At 35.4% G+C, this 21264-nt stretch overlaps 1 long non-coding RNA gene across 1 annotated transcript; it reads right to left on the bottom strand.

The window, feature by feature from the left end:
• Window positions 1-2765: 2765 nt before the first annotated feature.
• On the bottom strand, window positions 2766-8626 carry LOC131201410 (uncharacterized). Its single transcript, XR_009155836.1, has 3 exons — window positions 8567-8626; window positions 4701-4822; window positions 2766-3127 (listed from the first exon to the last, which is right to left on the bottom strand). It is a non-coding gene; the product is annotated as an uncharacterized LOC131201410 (long non-coding RNA).
• Window positions 8627-21264: the final 12638 nt, after the last annotated feature.

The raw sequence follows: 21264 nt of genomic DNA, 5'->3' as shown, positions 1-21264 counted from the left end.
GTCAAGTTTAAGTTTAACTGAATGGCAAACTCTAAAGCTAGAGATCATTTTGAGCCAATAGACTACAATCAGGTGCTGCATAAACTTCCTTGGACAGTGGTGCCAATCCTTTTCGATTCCAGTTGGCATTCTTCCTGCTACTCCAGTCTTGGCCTGTGATTAGAAACTGGTACCCTGGCCAAGGTAAAGAGTATTACTCAAGATTCAGATTAATGCTACCCAGCACAGAATTACCAAATGAATTTTCACTTGAGAATACAGCCATTATTTGAACTTTGGCCTCTGGAGGTAAGACAAACCATCAAGGTAACATAATACGCTACTTCACCTCTGCCATCTTTTGATAATGATATTGTGTTTGTCATATAAGCCTTTGGCAATCAAAGTGAAGGGAGAGATTCACAGCCAGGGTGGAATAGGAAGCCAATTTGACTGGAAATGATGCTTTATGTTCAAGCAAGCACAACTAGCACTGATGACATATTCACAACCTTACATAAATTTCACTGGCTTCAGCTTCCAGCATATTAATGTAGGCACAGAGGCCCTTGCAAGCTTTCTCCTACAACTTATGGTGAACAAAATATAGGCATCCTATTTTGCCTGTGATGACATCTCAGGTGGGCAATATTTAAAGCTTGAAATAGTGCCCTGAATTTAATTTCTGGGTGCAAAGATGGATACTAATTTATATTGTAGTATTCTGCACTGCCACAGATGTTTGAATTTGTAAATTTTAAGTTGAAGGTGTAGTATGCCTTGCTTGACTGCCTTGCAAGTTAAGGCTCTGGTCATCTGCCCTTCATCTTGAAGACTACCTACTGTAGTCTTTGGTCACCTTTGGTCACTCCATCCACCTGTGAAATTCTTCCTCCAAAAGAATAAAAGCACCAATATTTAGTAGAGTGCCTTCCTCTTTTTCTCTATCTCAGTAATAGCTTGATTCCAAAATTACTTCTTTGCCACAGTATTATTTTAATTGCTAACACATATGACTCCCAAACTGTATATCTAATTTCACAAAAGTCTTATTATTTCATTCTATTTTGTCAGAATTTTTTAAAGAATTGTTATTTGTATATGTATCCCTTCAGAATGAATTGGAAAGATACTGTTAGGGCTATATTATGCTGATATTTTCAATGAGATGCATATATGAATATTATGGAATATTGTGAGTAATAAACTTCTGTACATTGAATAATATAGATTATTGTATTATCCAGAAAAATGTAACAATCAGTAACTTAAGAAAATAGCAAGGTTCATGCTGAGTAAAATCAGAACTCCATCAAGTTTGCATCATTCTCAGCATGGGCATTCAGAGTTTCTTCCGTTATCTACTGATAAGTCTTGTTGTTGATGTGCCTTTTTCTGAAATGGTGTTATTGTTTATCCTTGGGTGCTCAAGAGTTGTATATCATGGATTATTGTGCATTATCTATGTGTTTTAATCCTTGAACGCCATCCCGAGTTACTTAGGTGACATGAAAAGCTATAAAAATCAAATTAATAAATTGTCCATAAGCAAGTAATAAAGATTGCAGACAGTCATAGCCAGTGGTGAGTTTCAACTGGTGTTACTGCCAGTTCGCTTCATGCAATCGCATTAATTTTCAGAACAGCTGAGGCACGGCAATCCACTCTCCCGCGCCTATCAGCTGGGTTAAAAATGAACAAATATAGGTAGGTATAGTGCAGGGGCAGGCAGGAGGGCCAAGTTGACGGTCACAGTGAACGGGTTCACTGTCAACTCATTATCACCACTACTGGATCTCCCGAACCAGGGAGAACTGGTAGCAATCCATCACTGGTCGTAGCATTTTTAATTCAAAAGTATGCTGTCTCTGAACAGAGAGTATGTTTTAGTTAGGACAGCTAATAGCTGTTGATAGATCTATCCTCCATCAATTAGTCTAATCCCACTTGGAACCTATTTAAGATTTAAGCTGTGCTGCTATTCATTGATTGAGAAGATTGTCAAACATGTTGCTTTAAGAGTGAGTAGCCAAAAAGAGGCTAATAAGAGGAGAAGAAGACTGTTGCCATCAAATCCAGCATTCACTTTTCCACAGAGGCTAAATATAGGCCTACAGGAAACCCAGAAGCACAACTTTACGTTAATAAGGCCTTTCCAGCTACTGTTCCCCAAAGACTGGTATTCACAGGCATTCTCTCTCTCTGATTCTAGAGGTAATATATCTATCAATCATACCCAGGACCTTAGTGATAGCCTTGTTGTCCATGAATGTATCTAATTCCATTTGAAATCCATCTAGCTCAGTAGCTATTACTGCAGCTTGAAGAACAAAATTCATTGTTGTTGTGGTTGTGGTTATTGTTGTGGTTGTCTGTCCTGTAGCTCCCTCTATTCATCTTCACTGGAATATTGTGAAAGTGGTTTGTTTGTTTTTATTAACTAATGCAGGATCTTTTTTTTTTCCTTTTTGCCCTTTACTAAGTGCTCTCAAATCTGGCAATGTTTTCTTATAGGTGGAATTCTCTAGCCTTTGAATTTCACTAAAAGTGCAATTGTGCAGAGTGCTCCCACAAATCCTATGCCTACACAGAAATATGAGAAGCAGCATTGCAAGTAAAGCTTGTCTAAATATCCAATTGGAAGCATCTCAAAATATAAGACGATTTGTTAAGCAGGAACCCGGATGTGGCTTGGCACAAATAAGGAGGCAGAGTCCAGATTCTGTCTAAGTCACACATTGATTCAACATTGTACAAAGGTAGGTCCTCCCATAAAGCTGGAAAAAAATCAGTTTCAACGAATTATATATAGCGTTCTTCATTACGTAACAGGAACACTGCTTACAATTGATAAAGTTCAGAAGTTACAAAAATACTTGTGCACGCATCTTGTGGTTATGGTCGCATGTTCATTTGCAAGCTTGTGATTTCCTTTATCCAGCTTCCACAACTCCGAAGGCCTGCTGAGTCCTGAATTTTATTTCTGCCATTTCAACGTAAGACTTTTTGGACCAATCATCAGAATTATCAGAATCCCGATCAACAGATTCAGAAACCTTCAGGTACAGTGCTGCCTTTTCCCATAGGTCACCATTTTCCCTGTTGAGAGTTTCCTGATTTTGAAATTTATTATGATTAGTCAGAGGGTCTGAAAGAGGCACAAGTGGCAGAATGCATTATGGGACACATTGCTTCAAAGTTAGATCTTACCTCCAGCCTTCAAGGGAAGTGTGATAAAAAGATGGTTCAGATCAAATCACAAGACGTTTGACATTTTATGAATTAAGCATAGAAAAAATATTTCCGGTTTCCTCTCACTCCTTTGCTATACCTTTTGACTTCATTTACTTTTTTGTTGTGTAGATTTCCATTAGAGATAATTATGTAATGAAAAATATGCTCCTATTATGGAAAATACACAAACTTGTCATCAGAGGCACATAAAGGCACTTATTTCTGGCCTACAGTTATGGAGATTAAATTTCAGGTCAAGATTTATTTTTTCTGACTGTCTCCTATACACCAGAGAATTGTACAATGCAAGTAATCTGGTCAGAATAATGCATAGGGACATATTTCAGAAAACCAATAATTGTGGTAAAGTCAAGCAGTGCAAAGGGCCAACCTATGTCCAGATTCCCTCTTTTGAACAAATCCTTAATCATAGCATCATAATACACTGAGCTATTACACATTAAAGCCAGAGGCTTGAAACAATCAATGCTGGACATCGGTAGATTTATTATAATTTCAGTTCTACTGCCCTTTTGCAGACTAAAAAACAAAATTATATTTTATGATTGTGCCATATTATACTTTACAGCTTTTATATTTTTTTTAAAAAAGGGTGGGAGGGTTAAGCAGAGTGAAAGCTGCTTCTTTTTCTATTTTTGCAGGTTAAGAGTGGAGAAGTCAAACAGTGACAAAATTATTCAAAACCATAACCTGTAAATCCCATTCTGTTCTTTTCCTCTCTATGCTTGCCTACATGTACAACACACAGGAAACCTTTCATAAACAAATCCCAAACAAAATCATTGCCTATTTTGCTTGCTTTTAGTCCCTCCTGGAATAAACACAAGTTGTTACACGATTCTTTTGACCAATTTCTTATTCTGTTCATATTTGCAATTATTTTATTACCGACGCTCAGTTTGCTTCCCTTACATTATCACAATCAGTGCATCTTGGGATTAAAAAGCATTTAGTTGCCCAACTCTTAAAAGAAAGTCCCCAAGTAGCAGCATAATGAATATTGTTTCTTTTTACTGTTGCAAGGTTTATTGGTATGTCAAAAAAGCTCCATCCTCATTTGAAAAACAAAGAGGTGACCCACTTAGCAGGGCAGAGGCAGCATAAAGGTGCTAGAAATATAATTATGCAATCTATAAATAGTAGCCTTCCTATTTTACCTGGGGAAGCCCACAAATTAGGCACATCTCCAGAGAAATATTCATTTATTCCTACCCCCACCCCCACCCCCAATAAACCATCTATTGGTATCCAAATTAATCCAGAATAAGCATGTTACTCCCCAGGATAGAGAGAGAGAGAATGAGAAAGGGTAGATACAGCAATTGGTAGTCATCAGTTTTATTGCAGCCAAAATCCACAGGCATCTGTATACCTCTCTAGAGATCTATTTCAGAAACTTTACTATTCTGGTTGGGGAATAGGAGGCGTTAGGCTCTAATTCATTAGACCTTCCCTATAGGGCTTACCTTTCAGTGCATGATTAAGACCCATTGTAAATGACAAGATTCTGCAGCTAAGTGTGTTCCTTGGATCAGGTAATCAGCTATGTCTTCTTGGCTAGAGAAGATCAGGTAATCAGCTGGGTCTTCTTGGATAGAAAAGACAGGTCAAATTTTGGTTTGCTGCAATTGACTTTTCAAGTAGCAAAGCTACAGCTGTTCATGAGGATGATGTCCAGGAAACCAACATTAATATGTGAGGAAGCACAAAATATATGGCTTACATATTTGGTATTCTATATTTCCTCTATATCTCACCCAACAATTCTTTTGCACATATTATTCATTTTTACCCAGGATTCTTTTGCATATTGAAATCTTGTTGCTACACAAATAACAATTCCTCTCCAGTCTTGAATTGATTCACGAACAGGTATAACAGAGGATAGGTTTCATCACTGATAGACAAGGTGATCTTTTTATTTCACTGCAGGTCTTCCAGAAAATGCTAAACAATTCATCCTTTCCCTAAATGGAAGAAGATGATAATTGGCAATTATTGTAAACATCTTGGAACGATTCAGTTAGATAGAGTTATCTGCCTTGATATCATAAGGCAGATTCAGTTGGAAGAGATTTCAAGAAATCTCCAGTCTTCCAGTCATACTGAAGCTACTGCAACATGTTGGTCACCCAATACACCAAGTGTGCATTTGTGATGTGGAATGATAGTTTTAGTCGCACAACTACTTCAAGAAACAGAAATGTTGGCCCTGTAGGTCCCTTCACTCTGCATTGTAACTGACCAGGATCAGGATGGAGACACTTCAGCATAAATATCCCTGTTGCCTAATTAACATCATGTCTATAAGTATATCCTTTAAGGGAATGACTCTTTAGAGGCATAGGTCTAAAATTTTGATGCTAGAGAAGCCATTTAATGCAGCATATCTTTCAACAAATTGAAAGAACAAATATGGCATTGCTTTTCAGAATGTTGATTCCAAAGATTTATACACAAGGAGAAAGTTCATGGTATTACCATATACTGAAAAAAATGACTTTGTTCAGGAAAAAATGCACCAATTAGCAAGTACAATTAAATATATTAGTTCCACTCTTGTACACCAGAGAACCAGTGTAAAATGGTTAAGGGCTGAATTAGGACTAGGAAGATTCAGGTTCATAAATGTTGACAGCAATTTTGGGCAGGTCTTTTCCTGAACGATCTGACAAAGTTGTGATGTGCAAAGATTTGGATAGAGTCAATGTTCTACACAATGCCTTGAATTCATGAAAGAAAAAAAGAGTCTAAAATACCTACCCATCAAAGGAAAAACTGAAGTGTTCCCAAAAATATATTATTCTAATCTCCATCAGATTGCACTATTATAATATATAAAATGTAACACTGTGCATACATGGTTTAAGATAACCTTATTGTGTCTGAAATGGAAATGTCTGATCCTTCTGTCCTTTGTGACTTTCCTTGTCATGAATAGATGAGACCTTAGCTTTACCCATTCACAAAGACAAATGTGATGCAATGTCATGCAGTAGAAATAAAGAGAAAGCCAAAATCTAAAGAAGACAGGAGCTAGAGAAGTTTTCTATTCTTCTCTGTCTCAGAAATACATGTACTTTGTGGATTAATCAATTCATGAGAAAGTGTATTTGAAGTACTTTCAAAAGATCAATGAACAAAAGAGGCATGGTCAACTAAGAAAGCATTCTGCAGGTAAAAGCAAATTATTTTAAGGATGCATATGGTTTTCCACTTAATTTGCAAAGAATTATATATGAAATAATATCCATCAATTCATGATAGTTTTATTTTATTGTTAAGATGTGCTTTATGATATATTGAGATGATTTAAAAAGTCTGATTATTTTTAAAAAAAACAGCTTTTCAAATAAATCCCAGAGTAATGTAACAAACATTACATAGTATTAGATTTGTAACAGTGGGAGTACTGTTGTAGTTTAGTTATTGGCTTGTATGTTTGAGCAAGTTTTTCTCATTCATTCTTATTCCCATCTGAATAAGCCCATCTGAAATTAAAAAATAAATTCCCAAAATCAAATTCTAGAACATAAAATAATCAATGACTTAGTGTGACTATGTTTAATAATAGAAATAATCACTGAAATGTATTTAAATACACAGGTGATTTTGAAACAGAACTGTTACCAAATGTGAGTCACACGCGGGAGAATGGTAGATGTGTCATTATCCCACTCAAATATGACAGGAATTAAAACTCAAAAACACATTTTCCTAGGAAAGAAAAATAAGATAAGATAAAATCTCTGCTCCCAAGAGGGAGGGGTTAGGTAGTGATAGATAAAAGGTAACTAAATGCAATGAAGATATAAATAAATTGACTAGTTTAAGGATTATCCAATAATTCATATATCAAAAAAATCACAAGTAAAATTTTTACATCTAGCTGAAGAAGAAACTTGTGATGAGAATGTTCTTTTCATAATATTCAGCACACGATGTTTGAGGTAATAATACATAATGTAAATGTTATTGGTAACAATGTACATTTCACATGCAAAGACAGGTAAAAAGAACAGCATTTATAATGCTAAGGGAGTGAGGAATTCTGATTTTCTGATACAGGTAGTGCTTTACTTACAACCCCAATGTAGGCCTAAAATTTCTGTGGCTAAGCTAGACAGTTATTAAATCATTGACTTTACTAGTCAGAAACTCACTAGAAAGATTGCAAAAGGTGATCACATGACTCCAAGAAGCCGCAACTATCATAAGTACATATATGTTACCAAGCACCTGAATTTTGATCACATGACCATGAGGATGCTGCACTGATTGTATGTGCAAGAACTGGTCACAAGTCACTTGCAAAATCTTACACAATATTTTTCAACCATTTGGATAAAGTCATAAATATTTTTTCAACATTGCTTATTTAACCATGTGAGTCACCATGATTTATTTATTTATTTATTTATTTTATTTATTTATTTACATTTATATCCCGCCCTTCTCCGAAAACTCAGGGCGGCTTACAGTGTATAAGGCAATAGTCTCATTCTATTTGTATATTTATAAAGTAAGTTATGAGTTATTAAGCACTGTGATTAATCAATGACAGCACTTGTGATTTTACTGCTAGCTTTTGTATCAACTCTGCTAGTTGGAAGCTGGTTGTGAAACATACAAATTTTAATTATGTGACCACAGGATGCTGCAGCAGTCATAAATGCGAAGACTGGTTGTAAAGTTACTTTTTCAGCATCATCGAAATTCTGAATGGTCACTATATAGGACAGCTGTTAAATGACAACTGCCCATAAAGTCTATTGAGATATCTATTATTTTCACGTGATTGGGAAGAGTCTAGTTCACATATTTTCAATAGCTTGTGTTGTACCAATGGTGAGAGATGCCCCTATGATTATACAGTAATTATAGATAAGAGGTTTAGGCACACACCCAGAAATCTTTAGCCCCTATCCATGAAACATAGAGTTTGTGTAGCAAGCTGCTTTATACTAGCTTGTATAAGGAACCCATACTGTACTTTTTGAACACAGCACCTACATACTCTTTAAATGACATAAAACTGAGAAACAACGACATAAAACTGAGAAACAACGACATAAAACCTAGATGCATCCTAGATGATGTTCTGTTTCTATTGGAAACCTTCAGTAACTTCTCTATAGTATATCTGACACTCAAAAACCATGTGCTGAGTTTCAACACAAAAAGCCTCTTCTAAGCAAATATTTTGAAGATTTAGGGTGAACAGATTCCCTAGAATAAAATCAAGACATGCTTATTTCTAGTAAATTACATATTGGGGTAATCCATAATCTTAAACAATTGCATAAACACAATTCAGGCTATCATATCTCACCTGCCAAAAATCTGGTTGACCATCAGACTGTAGTAAAGAACTACAAATGGTTGCTTCCATCTAGTAGTTGCTATGTTAAATCTATACACAAGGAGCAATACATGGTAAAGTTGTGTCAGTGCTGCAATTATTGGAGGGTATACAACAACTCGCTACAGCCAGCTTGCCAAGCCCAATTTGCCGTGGCCAACTCACTGCAGCCAATTTATCATGGGACAATTCGCCACAGCACCATTTTGTCAAGAGTTACATTAAATTGAAAAAATAGTGCAGTAAAATAATTAAAGAAAGGATATCAAAGGAGGGACAAAATGAAATATTAAAGATAAATATTAAAGCTAAAAATTAATATAATTTTTAACTATTTTAAACAATTAAACTGAATTGTTGAATTGTCCCCCAGTGGCGAGTTGACCATGATGAGTTGGACATGAGGAGCTGGCTGTGGCGAATTGGCCATGGCGAGTTGACCATGACAAGTTGGTTATAGCAAGTTGGCTGCGACAAGTTGTCCCAAATCTATAATCCTACCTAAAATGTAAGCAAATAGCTAATCTATATCTGGATGTACATATGCATATGTACATAAAATTTATTTATTTATTATACCAGGCCCAAAGTTGACTCAGCCTTCCATCCTTTATAAGGTAGGTAAAATGTGGACCCAGATTGTTGGGGGCAATAAGTTGACTTTGTATATAAATATACAAATAGGATGAAGACTATTGCTAACATAGTGTAAGCCGCCCTGAGTCTTCGGAGAAGGGCGGGCTATAAATGCAAATTTAAAAAAAAATAGGTTCAAGCTCCTCTGACTCCTTGAAATAGATCAGAGTTCTAAATAAATAAATGAATTGCAGAACTCGCATATATTTTTATAACTGCAAGTAATTCTAGACATACAACCATTTATTTAGTGACCATTTGAAGTTCCTCACACTATCAGAACATTCTCACAGTCACATGATCAAAATGCAGGCACTTAGCAACTGGTATATATTTACGATGCTTCTGGTGTCCCAATCAGTGGTGGCTTGCCCCCAGTTCGGACCGGTTCTATAGAATTGCTAGTAAAAACGGTGGGAGGCTCCACCCACTGACCCAAACACCATCAAAATGCGTGCGCAGAAGAGCGCGGGCATGATGCAAACCATTAGCAAATGTAAGTAGAACCCACCACTGGTCCCAATGCTTATGTGATTGCCAAATGCAACCTTCCCAGCCAGCTTCTGATGAGCAAAATCAATGGGGAGAGCCAAATTCGCTTAATGACCTCATGATTCACTTCACTGCAGTGATTCACTTAACAACCATACCAAGAAAAGTTGTAAAACTGAGCATGTCTCACTTAACAACCACCTCACCTAGCAATGGAAATTCTGATCCCAACTGTACTTATAAGTAAAGACAACTTGTATAGATTTAAGTATATTTTCCCCCTAAATTTCAATGACTGGATGAAACATGCTACAGGATCCCTTATTTTTTTTCCAAATTCTGAAGTTTAGAAATAAATATAAATATTTTAGAGACTTCAGCTCTTTTCTTTCCCTTTTCAATATAGATACATGCACACACGACGATCCATGTAAAAATGTTGTCAAAGTATACTCTGCTAGATAGAAACCTTGTATAAACCAGGCATAAAATCTGAATGAGTTTTTACTATTGAATTATAACCTGTAGAAATAAAGATTCATATCTAAAAATATTCAGTCTTGGGGGATAATTCTGCTCTTATTTATGTCAGTGAAAATCAACCCAATGAAATCAGAATTGTATTTTTTGTATGTGATTAGGAACTCCCACCAACTGGAGTGTGTCTAGGGTATTCTGGTGCATTCATTTTGATTGTTTAAAACTGTTATAATAGACCATTTCACAAGGCATGCTTTTTTTAAAAAAAATGGACTAAAATAAAAATATTTTACTATGAGTTGATGAAGCAATTGTTATCTTATTTTACAGGCAATTTGTTTAGCCTCTTTATCACTTCTTCTCCTCCTTCTGTTTCTTCTTCACATGAAATTGCAATATCAGATTTTCACCTTTTCTGATTGTAATTTTATATAGCTAGTAATATATTTATTTCATATTTACATGCCAGGATGACTTTTGTACTTTTGTATTCTCTCTATGTAACATTTTGAAAAACTTAAAACTATTCAGATTTTAAATCTTCCGTAAAAAGTGTTCTTCAGCCTCTATTCCCAATAAAATAAAGGTATTTTAGAAAAGAGTTAAGGTCCCAAACCATGCTCTACAAGCAGTTTTCAACTCTCAGGACTATGCCATGATATCTTTGCTTTTGCCAAAAGCAGTAATCTGATTTAACTTGTTTTTGTTTTACAAAATTCTTCATATGTCTTTCAATAAGACAGAATATGGATCAATAGGCACCATGGCCGTCTCTAATATTATTACTAACTGCTCCACTTTCATTTTATGGAAATAAACATTTTATGTAATATAACTATATTTTTTGTATTACTATTGATCAAAGAATTTTAAAGACTGCATATTATTTAAGTCTTGTTCTCCACTGAATTTTGTGAAATCTTTTCCCAGTACTTCTCATACAAGCTGCATAGAGAGAAAACAAACTAGAGACATATTGGGAAATGAAACTGGATCTCGATCTAACTCTATATGCATAAATGGAATTATAACTGCATGTTAAATTAGCTTTAATTGCATTAAAAGTGAAAAAGAATGTTAAATCTCCTCTCCTTCTGTATCTCAATCAGCTGTCTGTTTTTCTGGGCTAATGTGTGTAGCACACATAATAACCTAACTAACTAACTAACAACAACAACAACAACAACAACAACATAATAATAATAATAATAATAATAATAATAATAATAACAACAACAACAACAACAACAACAACACATAATAACCTAATGCTGGGAAAGATTGAGGGCAAAAGAAGAAGGGGACGACAGAGAACGAGGTGGCTGGATGGAGTCACTGAAGCAGTAGGCATGAGTTTAAATGGACTCCAGAGGATGGTAGAGGACAGGAAGGCCTGGAGGAACATTGTCCATGGGGTCGCGATGGGTCGGACACGACTTCGCAACTAACAACAACGTGTGTAGCATTCATTTAGAAATATTGTTCAATATTTAACAATTCAGTATGGATGCACTGATCTCATATATTTTCTCTTGAATTGGGGAAAGATGATAGATAATATATAGATAGATGATAGATAAAAGGGAGAGAGAGAGAGAGAGAGAGAAGGATAGAGAGATGATTTAGGTGACATAAATATACAGTTCTAGTCTGATGAGATAGGATAGGCTGAGAGAGAGAGAAAGATTGCATTGCACTTGTGTCAGAAGCACTGAGGAGCACCGTTGCTCAGGGCACACCAAGTAGAGCGCTCTTTTTATATTCCCAGCGGGAGCGGAAGCGAAGGATGGTATCTCACCCCACCCCACTGCTGCTTGATTGTGGGCTTGCTAACCTCTAATCCGGTATCCTAACCATGTGAGCCACTATGCTCATAGATAGATAGATAGATAGATGGATGGATGGATAGATAGATAGATAGATAGATGATAGATAGATAGATAGATAGATAGATAGATAGATAGATAGATAGATAGATAGATGAGAGAGAGAGAGAGAGAGAGAGAGAGAGAGACAGACAGACAGACAGACAGACAGACAGACAGACAGACAGATGATAGATGGATGGACAATTTTAGTTGAATTTTAGTTGAATTTGTGACTGAGTAATGTCTTAAGGATAAGCTTTCTACATAATTATATAACCTTGTAATACTTTAGGGAGAATTTAGCTGTAGTTACTCACATCAAATAAGAGGCTTGGGCTTTTGTTTTTGCTATTGTTGTTTTATAGCATTGTGGTTGGCCACAATGCCACCCAGTGACTAAGAAAGAAGCTTCAGTTATCAAGGTTAGCAAAATTGCCCATTTAACAATGCTCCTATTTGGAGAGAATCTTGCTGCCTCCTGTTCTTCCAGATATCCCCCAGGAATACTGCAAGTTCGTTGGTTATAGGACGTCAAGATCCATGCATTGCTCTTAATTGTAAGGTTTGTAATTATTTCTGGTTTTCGTGTTAGTAATAACTCTTCACAATTCTGTTGACTGGAGGGAAATTTTAATCCCAAATGTGTCCAATTGTCAAAATTGCTATTATCCTGCGGAAAAAGAGAGGCTTTTAGGAAGAAGTAAAGTTTACTTATTGGAAATTAGAAATGAATATGTATTGTCAGATCCTTGAGATTAAACCCTTTTATTTAACACCAGTTGAAAGTGTAAATTATTGAAATGTTTACATATGAAGGAATGCTGTACTCTAATGATTCCATTTCCTACAGAGTATTAGTGGCTAGATAATGAAAAGCTTCATCAGAATGGAATGTTAAACAAACAACTTCAACTTCTCACAGCAGACTGAAAAGATTGGGTGACTCGGTCAATTAGAGCTGGCAAATGCTTCCAATGAACCAAGTATCAACACTCTCCACCGATGACAATGAAAGTAAAACTGAAGCTGTGGATTGTGCAGTCTCTCATTTTCCATCATATATTTGCATGAGAAGCAGGTGAGTGAAATATGTAAATGTAGCAGCCTTTTCTTCAAAATTAGCCCCCAGAAATAAGTAGGGCTGCAATGGGTAAGAAACTGATTGAATAGAACCGGATTAATTGGAGAACTCACATTTTAATATTATATGATATCATACAAAATGATATGATCATAGTTTCTGGTGAAAAATGTATTATGTCAAACACCACCTTGAAAGGATCATTCTCTTTTCTCAGTAGCACAAGAGGAAGAAAAATTGTAGAAATAGTACTTAGATTTATATATTTCTTTATAGTGCTTTACAGCCTTCTCTATGCAGTTCACAAAGTCAGCAGATTGCCCCCAACAATCTGGATCCTCATTTTAGCGACCTCAGAAGGATGGAAGGCTGAATGAACCTTGAGCCAGTCAAAATCGAATTGCTGGCAGTCGACAGAATTAGCCTGCAATCATGAATCTTAACCACTGCGCTACCACAGCTCTGTGTATTTCTAGCTCTGCAAAGGTTGCTGAATGACAAATGCTGGAAGTCTCATCCGAGATCAAATGGTGAGCAATGTTACAAGTTCTAATGCTGCAACATCTGGAGGGACATAACCTGAAATCAGAAAACATGTTTCATGAGTCAGAAATATCATTAATGATAAATTAATCAATCATTATTGGTCTGATTAATCCACTAAAATATCTTTGAATTATCTTGCTGCCATAAAAAGAAGGGTTCTGTGAAGGTAGTTGCTCTTTCCTCCCCATTACTATCTATGTACTTAACTGGGGAAGGAAAAGAGATAACATCCTTGAAAATGTTGTACTTCACTGAAGAAACGCTACAAAATACATATATTTCACAGGTATTTGAGGTAACTGTCCATTGAACAATTTGAAAGTAAACACTGGCAGGACTATAGAAAATTCTATAGTTGTATATATAATCACAAGTTTTAGTAATTACCTTTACTAAAGGAGAGAAGAGTGGGGAAATACTTCAGTAAATTAAATTACCCAAATTTGTGTAATTATTTTTGTGTTCTTATTTTACTCTTCCACACTTACCAAATAAAATTTCTACCATGTTAAAGTATGCCTATCCAGCCTTAAATTTAACACTTCTAGAAAAGCTGAACAAAACTTTAGAGTCAAAAAAAAAAAATTGCCAAAAAACCTGCTTGCAATTGCCCATGTAGCTATCATGTTAAAACTGATGCAAGGCATTTAAAACAAATAAGTAGATGTCACATCTAAATTAGCCATAAAAAGTAGGCAGTAAGTTGAATTAGCCAAACCATGTTCAAAGTGTTTTCATCACCAATAAATTAGGGAGGCTGAATTCATTTTTCTATAGCATTTTATTTTTAAATCTCCCTTCTTTTCAATATAATATTTAAATAGACTGTCAGTTATATCTTACTATATCTAAACAGTGTAGACTGGATTAGATTATAATATTAATAATAATAATAATAATAATAATAATAATAATAATAATAACAACAACAACAACAACAACAACAACAATAACAACAACAACAACAACAGAGTTGGAAGAGACCTTGGAGGCCTTCTAGTCCAACCCCCTGCCCAGGCAGGAAACCCTACACCATCTCAGACAGATGGTTATCCAACATTTTCTTAAAAATTTCTAGTGTTGGAGCATTCACAACTTCTGCAGGCAAGTCATTCCACTTATTAATTGTTCTAAGTGTCAGGAAATTTCTCCTTAGTTCTAAGTTGCTTCTTTCCTTGATCAGTTTCCACCCATTGCTTCTTGTTCTACCCTCAGGTGCTTTGGAGAACAGCCGACTCCCTCTTCTTTGTGGCAACCACTGAGATATTGGAACACAGCTATCATGTCTCCCCTAGTCCTTCTTTTTATTAAACTAGACATACCCAGTTCCTACAACCGTTCTTCATATGTTTTAGCCTCCAGTCCCCTAATCATCTTTGTTGCTCTTCTCTGCACTCTTTCTATGATTCATGTTGAATCTATGGTTTTTCTTTCTATGATTCATGCTGTCTACTTTACTCTGAAGTATATTGGAATGCAAGAACATGCTAAAAGGAATTAGAGCTGAATCTTCTAGCATGCTAACACTTGTTCTTAATTTAATTTAATGATTTGATGCCTAAGGAAATTAGAAATACTTTAATTGAATAGATGCATTATAACCTAAATATTTTTAAGGAAGGTCAGAAAATAAGCAATGCAAACTTTAGTCCCTCCACAGAGAAAAAGAGAGTAGATGAAATTTATACAGTCAGTGAGAAAAATATGCCTAATTTTTTATTAAATGGTTACATGTTTTATATATATAATTATGCTTACTTTTTGAAACCTTAAAACAGGAATAGAAGTAAATTATAACTAGTAAGAACTAAACTGATGTGTTATTCCTTTTGCTTTAATTTTTAATTACTAAAAGTATTTTAAAAATTGAGATTGCATTCCTTTGGCAGGCTTCTAACAATTCCTATAAATAAATGCTCTTTTAGTAAATTTCCTAGGGAGTTTTGGCAAAATCTTCTAGAGGGCTTTGGTAAAAACATTGTGAATGCCAAAGCCCAACTCCAAAAAGAAATCTGCCTTGTATGTCAAGCCAAAATCTTTTACTGAAGGTTAAGTTGAAGATTTTTTTTTTTTTACTTTTTAGAAGGAATTAGTATAAATTTCGGTACAGTTAGATTTCAAAACTCTATTTGAAATTCTGTTTCAAATGTGATAATATTTGTATATGTTGCTTTAATTTTCCTAGTAAGGTGGCATTTCTAAATTCAGCCTTTAATACTGACTCATACCAATAACTGATTTTATCAGGAATAGTTTATATAACTACTATATATAATGAGTATTGCATTGCATGGCATTATACTATACTATACTATACTATACTATACTATACTATACTATACTATACTATACTATACTATACTATACTATACTATACTATACTATACTATACTATACACTACACTACACTACACTACATTACACTCAGTGGTGGGATTCAAATAATTTAACAACCGGTTCTCTGCCCTAATGATTTCTTCCAACAACCAGTTTGCCAAATTGCTCAGAAAGTTAACAACCGGTTCTCCCAAAGTGGTGAGAACTGGCTGAATCCCACCACTGATTACACTACACAACACTACACTATACTACACCATACCATACTATACTATATTTAATGGTATAATTTGTACTATTATATATACTAGTCTTTAAACACTATAAACAGTGCATTCAAAATAAAGCATTTGGGCACATAATGTATTTATAGTAATATAGCATTTTTCCATTACTTTTATAAAACTATATAAAACAGAAAATGCTTTTTGTTTCAAACTTTGAATAAAATATTCCATCTTATTTTTTTTTTTTATCAAATCATTTCAAGTTGCCTATTTTTTTTCAACAATACAATTTGAATGGTTTTTACTATACAAAATGACACTAACTCATAATAATCTTTTTTGCTCAGATTTTTATTTATTATTTTTTCTACTGGGATTACAAGACTAGACAACAATTGAACAGATGCATTATGATGTTTTTCTGCAAACAGTGAGCCAGTTTGCAGAAAAATGGGCAAAAGAGATACCTTAGAATATACAGACATACATATATATACACATATACATATATACATATAGATAGATAGATAGATAGATAGATAGATAGATAGATAGATAGATAGATAGATAGATAGATAGATAGATATTTTAAGGTAGCCTTTATGGAAGCTAAATAAAAGAATTGAATTTCTTCTGTGCTGCCTTCTTTGAACTCAAGAATCCTTCTTTGCCTTGGGAGTATGCTAATAGAAAGGAATTAACATACTTTTCAAATAGATTTCAAATCAGTTACCTCATCCTCCAGGGCAGGAGGGCATCCTGGTAGAAAATGAATGTTCCATTCAGTCCATTAGCACAAATGAGATTTCTTTTTTAAAAAAAATGCTTTAAAGCAAACTTCTTGATCTAAGTTGTCTACTCCTAAACCTAATCTTTCAACTACTCAGGGGTATGGAAATTTTTCTTGAAATCTGTTTTTAGGAGTTGTCCTCAACTTAAGATCAAAACTGAGTCTAAAATTTATGTTGCTAGGTAAGATAACTGTTAATTTTGTCCCATTTTGTGAACTTCCTTGCTATGGTTGTAAAGTGAATCACTGCGGGTGTTAAGTTGGAACACAGTTGTTAAGTGAATCTGGCTTCCCTATCGACTTTGCTTGTCAGAAATTTGCAAGAGGTAATCATATGACCCTGGGGGACTAAAACCATCATAAATATGAGTCATTTGCCAAGCATCTGAATTCTGATCATGTGACCCTGGGGATGTTGCAACGGTCATAAATGTGAAAAATTGTTATAAGTCACTTTTTTCAGTGTTGTTGTAACTTCAAACAGTCACTAACTTCATATCCTTTTCCTTCCTACTTGGCACACCCACAGACACACAGACACATACACACACACAAACCCACCAGGGCAAATTTAAAATCTTGGCTGGCTGCCTGCCAGCATACACACATCCTTAAACATTCAGAACAGCAATAACAAGTAATCACAAGTATTGCGAAAGAAAGCAAATTTTTAACACAGAAAGAGCTAGAGATTTTTTTAAAAATGCTGCAGCAAACAAATAAGTAAGCAAAATGTGTCATCTGTAGCATAGATGAGCATCAACAGAATGGACACAGACAACAAGGTTCTCAAACCCAACCAGCAGAGAGTCTCTGTATTTGTAAATGCTTTCTAAGTCAACAAAAATAAAGAGGGCAGAGTGCAATAAAACATCCAAATCTCAGCAAACAGCTAGAGCTATTCTTTGTGGTTTCAAATGGACTCTGCCAAAAGCAACCAAACAAGTCATAGTGAGCCAAGTATATATATATTCACAAATCCTCAACCGTTTCATCAACAAAAGAAGTATTGGCACCGAGTCCAAAATATCAGAGAGCCTTCATAGTGGTTTTCTGTGTAGATGCCTCTGTGGTCTATTTCATGTATTCCTTAAATGCCTGTTGCTTCACTCCAAACTGCATTCCCTCTGGGGCCCAAGTCAAGAGAACTAGGGAAATGGCCAGTGTCCCCCACCTACCCTTTTTACTGGCCCAAATTCAGAAGACAATACCTCCATTGCAATAGGCAAAAAAATACTCCAGTTTCCTTACCTTAAACTTGAGATAGTCTTTCTTTCTTTTCTTTTCTTTTCTTTTCTTTCTTTCTTTCTTTCTTTCTTTCTTTCTTTCTTTCCTTCCTTCCTTCCTTCCTTCCTTTCCCTTCTTTCTTTCCTTTCTTTCTCTCTTTTTCTTTCTTTCATATAGATGATAGATAGATAGATAGATAGATAGATAGATAGATAGATAGATAGATAGATAGATAGATGATATAGATAGATATGATAGATAAGATAGATAGATGATAAGGGAGAGAGAGAGAGAGAGATAATAGATAGATAGATAGATAGATAGATAGATAGATAGATAGATAGAGAGAGAGAGAGAGAGAGACAGACAGACAGACAGACAGACAGACAGACAGACAGACAATTTACAGTCTAACTGACTTCAAATGATTTACATTTTGAAGGGAAGAAACAGATCACAGACCTCCTTCAAAAAATGTATACAGGCTCAAAATTGTACATCAAGTCCTGGAAGAACAAACAGATTTTCAGAGACATTGGAATATCAACAGCGTGGGAATCATAAGGATTTTTGGAGGGGGAAGGGCTGCTATTCCAGATGGTTGGCAATGTGACAACAAAGTCATACTTCCTACTTAAACAATGGCCAAAGTAGTTCAAAAACAAAATCAAAATCCTTTATTTTAACATTTTTCCCAGGGTTAAATAGTTTGTTTGGGTCAATTCAGGCCCAAAAACCGCAAGTTAAGTGGATCAGGATGTGTGTTGCAGTGGTCTTCTAGCTTCTCATTTCTCCTAAAGAGCTAGCAAGGAATGATTCGAAAGCACTGTTTAATACCTCTTGTTGAAGGACATGCAAGACTAAACATAGGTCCACCTTTGTAGGATGGATTCTCACCAACAAGCTTTTAAAAACCTGATTTGATAAAGAATTAATCTCATTTAAAGCTAACCCGCCGGATGTACTCAGAATAGCCAAAGACTGTTTTATAAGACCTCTCAGATTGTGGAAGCAGAACACAAAGCTCTTTTGAGGAAGAACAAATTGATGTGACAGCAGGAAGACTAGAAAAGATTGCTGAGAGGAGCCCAAGAGAGAGAGAGAGATTTTGCTGTTCTTTTGCATTCAGCTAATAGCTCTGTCCCCAGAGAAGTGCTTGGACCAAGGAATGCAATCACATCTGAAGCCTGGGTTAATTAATTTGAAGAAATACTCAGTAGTGTCCACATAGGGAGGGGAAAACGGGATCTGAGTGACACAAGCAATGTCACAGGGTCATGATGCAAACCCGCCCCTTTTCAACGTGTATCATGATGTCACATACATGCCCCAAAACATGGCAATGCTGCTTTCATTATTCCAACTCCTGTCACCAGGATGTTGCATGAGAGATTTTTTTTTTTACTCAAATATGACCGCTAGTATCTTCTGAACCCAGCCTCAGGCAAAAAAATGCTAGGCAAGGTTGTGCCTCGCTCCCCTCCTAATTAACTTCTATCTTAATATTCGGGCTTTCTATAAACATAAATCCAAATCTCTTCACTAAACCACACTTAATTTTCTATGTTTGTTTGCACTGGCAGCACAGCAATTCTTTACATAATCAATTCAGCTTTTATTGTTCAGGTATTAGCCAAATACTGCCAGGACAAAGGGGTGTAAATAAATCACTGCCAGTGTAAGTGTGAAATTAATGGTTTTCAAACTGAGCAGATAAAGATGTTCAATTGCTTTAAGTATTTCATTTCTGGATGCATCACATATGTAAGGTCGCAGTCCAGATTCAAATGTCTGCAAAAGCAATTATTAGATTTGCCAGCTGCAACATTTTAAGTTTCTGATGCAAATTAAGTATTTGTTGCAAAAATTCTGAGTCTTCTATTGTTGTGCTTAGCTTGTGCTTAGCTTTTGATCATCCTGACTTGCTTATTCAGTCTAAATTTATTAGAATTTATTGCAGATCCTTCACTCCATACAAATGCCCTCTTTCAGATACAATTATCATGTTCCTCTGTATTACCCCAAATGAGAATTTGCCATCTGAAATATTGGCTGAGACAATCCTTTTGGGGTGAGTTGCTGGCTCACCCAAGGTTTGATAATAAGCTTATTTCTGCTTATAAAACTATTGCCAAAAAAAGCTTTCCTTTTGTGGCTTTTCTTTTCCACTTTGAATGTAATTCAGTCTCAAAAGAGCTGTGAAAGAAGTTAAACAGAGATTCTTGATCTGGATATTCAGAGTGATAGATCTAAACATCTTCCTGTATTGCCTGAAGGACCTCTTCCATAGCCCTTTCAAGATACCCCAGCATTTCTTCTGCTTAAAAGAAAGTGGCTACGTTTATAAGATGTTATGCCTTATCTTCAATGTTGAAGAGGTTAGGGTTAATCAATTGTCCCCTTTGCTGTATTTATGTTGGAGAAGAAGTGCAGGAACTTGGGCAGAGTTAAAGAGACATCAACCTAGAATCCTTATATAACCACAAGAACTCCAATCCCCCCCTTGAATTCCGTGGGCCCTTATCTAACTCCAAGCAGTTGTTGACCATTAGTTCAGAAGATTCCTACGCAAAGGCTTTTAGCAATAAATCAGTTTCATTGGATCTTCACATTTGGACCTGGTGTTTCACATTTGACAATTTGGTATACAGTGTTTATATTTCCACATGCCTGGTTATTTATTTATTTTAATTTATTTATATCTTGCCTTTATTATTTTTATAAATAATTCAAGTGGCAAACATAGCTAATACCCCTTCCTCCTATTTCCCTCACAACAAGAACCCTGTGGGGTTATAAATAGTGGTTTATAAACCACTATTTAGTGGTTCTGTGGAAATTATCTGCTTCTTATTTGCTTCTTATCTGCAGAAATTTTCAGGAATGTAACAAAGTGGCCTTAGAAATATATCACATATTTGTGTTGCTGTTTATTTACGTTGGATATTATATTGTTTTGTTTTTCATGCGGTCTTGGGCTGTAA

Source organism: Ahaetulla prasina, chromosome 6, assembly GCF_028640845.1.
Source record: "Ahaetulla prasina isolate Xishuangbanna chromosome 6, ASM2864084v1, whole genome shotgun sequence".
Classification (NCBI taxonomy): domain Eukaryota; kingdom Metazoa; phylum Chordata; class Lepidosauria; order Squamata; family Colubridae; genus Ahaetulla; species Ahaetulla prasina.
This window is presented reverse-complemented; position numbering and strand designations above follow the sequence as displayed.